Source organism: Larimichthys crocea, chromosome XIV (genome assembly GCF_000972845.2).
Source record: "Larimichthys crocea isolate SSNF chromosome XIV, L_crocea_2.0, whole genome shotgun sequence".
NCBI classification, from domain to species: Eukaryota; Metazoa; Chordata; class Actinopteri; family Sciaenidae; genus Larimichthys; species Larimichthys crocea.
Window position 1 is genome coordinate 22,307 of NC_040024.1, and position 4,396 is coordinate 26,702.

Below are 4,396 nucleotides of genomic sequence, written 5' to 3' on the forward strand. Positions count from 1 at the left end.
TTTTCTGTGTTGACTTTTTGTGATCTCCCTGTAGATTGTAGCCTGCTCTGCTTCAGCTCTCCAGCCTGACTTCCTGACCTGTTGCCTCGCTGCTCCACCAAGCCCGCTTGTCAGTTGGCCGTGCTATGAACAATAATTCAGTCGGAGACCACCATGTGTGTGTCCAGTCGTAGCGGTGTCCGTTTTTATTTTCCCCCCCAATCCCGGTCCCCCACTAGGTTACGACAAAGGTTCCCCCTTAATATGCCCACATACATCCCCCTTTCTGAATAGGAGATGCTGTTAATGACAAAACACAATGACCTTTAAACACTTACCTACGTTAAGATCACAACAAAACTTATTCAGTTCCTCTGACTGTTTTACTTTAACTCATTACTCAAACATTGACCTCTTAACATTGCATTAAGCTTGACTTTATCTCATTTCAGTAAACCTTACCGTTAACTGATAATATTCTTGAACTTGTGTTATTGCCAGTGCTATAACCATTACAGTATTTCAAATGACAAAATGGTCCTTAACCTAAGAGTAAACATTCTGGAACTCTTTTGTAAACATACATCTGAAATAAATCATCAGCATGAAAATAAACATCTTCAGCATTATCAACTGATACAATAAACACATTTTTTTCTTTTGTGCACCATAAACACATTTTCTCTTTTTTTTTCTTTTAACCTCCGGTTTATTGACAGACATAGTCCTTCAGGTACCCTGGAGGTACTCTCACTCTGGTGGTGACACTTCGTCCTGTTGGACGTGTCTGCTGACCAGAATCATCACCAGACACCGGTGCTGCAGGTGTACTCACACCTGCTGGTTCGTCTTCACCCGGTGTGTCTGGCTGTAGGACGGTGGGAGTTTCTGGTGCTGTAGGGGTGGGTGACACCACACACACACACACACACACACACACACACACACACACACACACACACACACACACACCTGTGGTGAAAATTACATTTACTCAAATACATATACCAGGTCCCGTTTTGAAGTACTTGTCCTTTACTCAAGTTTATCCAAGTCATGCTACTGCTAATTCGACTACATTTCAGAGGGGGGTGTACTTTTTACTTCACTACATTTCTTTAACTGCTGATTTACATGCAACACATACGATCTACTTATTAAACAATATGCAGTGCTAAAGGCCCCACATCCCCTCACAGGTGTGATTATGTTGCTGATTACTCAGGTTGGTACTCGGTTGTGTGTTGCTATGCTGAGATAAGGTCATCATGTACCAAATTGTCCCGGAATAAAACCAAGAGGCCCTACAGTCTCGAGTCGGTTTGTTTTGTTTTCGTTTTTTCTTGTTGCATACAATAATTACTTGTGTGTGCAAATTATTATCGTTCATTTACATTTCATATTTTGCTCACACCTCACTGATATGCTTTACTTTTATCGATTAGATTATATACTTTATTTATCCCACAACGGGGATTTTTTTTTTTTAACGACCGTTTACAACCTGTCAAACCATCACAGTATACATATTTATGCCCAGTATTTAGCATAAACATTTACTGCACAATCCCACTGTCTACAATACAGTCTATTAATTTTATCTTCGTATTGTATTTTACAATATATTTCATTGAGTTTTATTCTCTTTTATGTTTTATTCATATAGGCCCAGTAGCTGACTCCTGTCAGTGAGTGTTGCTGCCACCATGTGTTTTATGGGAGGTTCTGCATGCAGATAGCCGCAGACACACTTACTGTCTATATTACTTTCTGTGTGTACTCCTGATAGAAACAGGAGGACCACATAATGGATGAACACTCACTGTGAAGACAATTACTCTTTATTTTTTATTTTTTTAGCTCCTCAGTGGACCCAAATGATAAAGCTGCTAACCCTCCTGGAAAGTTCACACAGTTCTTAAGCTCCACCGCATTGAGTTTTTACTGACTGGACGGATTGCATTTTTACTTTGCAGCCTTTTATTAATCTCCTATTTAACATATCATCTTAAAGATATAACCGAGGAGACAATTTTCTTCTCCACTCTCTTTTATTATCACCTTTTCTTCTGTTTTACTCTTAGCTGCATCTGAGACCTTACTGGATTGACTCATAAAAACAGCCTATGGTTATGAACCTCTGTCCCACTGAGCAACAAAAGCTTTCACTAAGTTCCAACAAACAACATTTCCTGTTATTTCAGTGAAATAACCTGTAAATAATCACTTGTTCTTAAACACAATGGAAGAACCTGTAGTTCTGCTCGTATGATGGATTTTTGCTCCCTGTAAAATATCTGTCAAATAAAAGATTTCCTTGTTGTTTCTTAAATCATGTTTTTCTTGGTGCATTTAACAGGTGCTGAGTTGTTTCATAAGACATCTCTTTTCTTCATGTTCATAAATCATGTTTTTTTATTTATTGTGCACTCAGGAATATCAATCAAACTCTTCTTGGTTTATTAATTTTAAGAATACATTTATCTGTTTCTCCACAAATATAAATGTATACTCTCTATTCAATGGCAAAGACCTGTTCTCCAGAGATCACAGGTCCTGTGCTGCTGTCTGCTATTTCCTTTACCATGAATCATTTTATGACCCCTCACATTTATTTTACAACACGTTGCAGGCAAAAAAAAAAAAAGTTGGAAATAACTGCAGTCACACACTATATACTTATGTATGAAGGTCTTATTTGAATACAGCTATAACAGCAACCAAAGACACTTCCTTTTACCTGATCCATCAAAAAATGCAAGTGAGAAAAAACATTTAGAGATTCTAGAGATGTATGAAGGGGGGGGATGGGGGGGTTCGCCCAGGGCGCAAATGTGGCCAGGACCGGCGCTGGTGCTAGATATATGTCAGTGTTTGTAATGGGGATGGATAGCTCTCACGTGTGTGCATGCATGTGTGTGTAGGCCAGTACTACATAGTTTTAGGACATTTGCACAGTATATAGGGAAGGATTGAATTGAATTAGTGCGTGTGAACAAAAGAAAGTTTACATGAGAAAAAGGGTGTTTTGAACTTTTCAACTTATCTTGAATGAATCTGGATGCAAAATGAACGTGGTGTGCCAGTGCTGTTTTGGCCAAGAGGACAGAGCCTTCCTATTTTCTGTGTTTCAAAAATGGAAGTTTTCAATCCCTTCTACAAAGAATGTGGACAATATTTATATCTAAAGAATAACAGAAATCAAAATGCTCTGTGAAATTAAAACCTTCACAGCTTTAATGTGGATTTGGTGCATCCTAAAAGCAGCTGACAGCAGGTTTTCTCTTCCAAATTACAGATTATAATTATAGACAGTGACAAAAAAAAAAAACCTTAAGATTGTGAGATTCATTTGCAGATGTATAATGACTAATACAAGATGACAAGCTTGCCGTGAGGAAAATGCAAGTAGGCTGTGTTTATCACATATTCAATCATTCACTGTGCTGAATCTCGTTTCCCTGCAAGACCTGACTTAGAAGCTGTATTGCAATTCACATCTCATCAAGCCAGAGCAGAGTGTTTTCCGTCTGTGCAGGTATGTTGAGTCATAAAAATGAGACACAGCTCTTCACTGACTTCATTATGTGCAACAGGAGTTTGGCAGTGACGCTGACACAAACCAATTTGCATGTGTAACTCTGAAAAAGTGGACTGACACCACATTTTGCACATTATGTAATGGCCACTTTAAATCTTACACAAGATCACCTCTGGGACTGTATTGCCAATCATAAACAGAATTCCCCAGCCCTGTGAATGAGAGGTCAATAAAATAGTATCAACTGAAGGAAATTAGCTCACTGAGTCAGGTAACTCGCTCTGCCTGGCACTGGCCACAGTCTGAGCCCACCCAAGTGTTTCTTGTATTCTGATAATAAATTACAATGAAAAAAAGGTTATGCCTGCAGTCATGACGTTTAAACTCTCTCCTGATGGAACAGGTAATAGTGAGCAATACTGTTGACATCTTATTTATAGCTTCTTGTAACTGAGAGTATCCTATTTGCCATAAACCGTGTTGTGGTGGAAAAGAGAAGCCAATTTTATTTTCTCTTTTCTCCACTTTTTCAGTCCAGTTTTTATCATCAATATATAGCAATATATGACAATCCCTTAGCTGCATCAGATGAAAGTAAGTAGTGGCCCATAAAAACAGCAATAGTTGTGGCCATTTGTCATACTGATCTGTTATAGCTTCTCACCAGTTTCAGCAGTGTTTTATGGTTAATGTGTACAGACACGGGAGGCAGACACGGTCAACACCTTTAAGAGTAGACTTAAGACTTTCCTTTTTGATAAAGTCTATAGTTAGGGCTGGCTCAGGTCATCCCTTAGTTATGCTGCCATAGGATTACACTGCCGGGGGACCCCACCGAGGGTTATGCCTAGCCAGGCACGGTATTGGTTGAAGATG

At 39.0% G+C, this 4,396-nt stretch overlaps 1 protein-coding gene across 1 annotated transcript in view; it reads left to right on the forward strand.

Moving 5' to 3' along the window:
• Positions 1–4,396, forward strand: part of hspa12b (heat shock protein 12B) — a 12,366-nt gene that overhangs the window by 4,602 nt on the left and 3,368 nt on the right. The gene's annotated exons all lie outside the window — the stretch shown is intronic.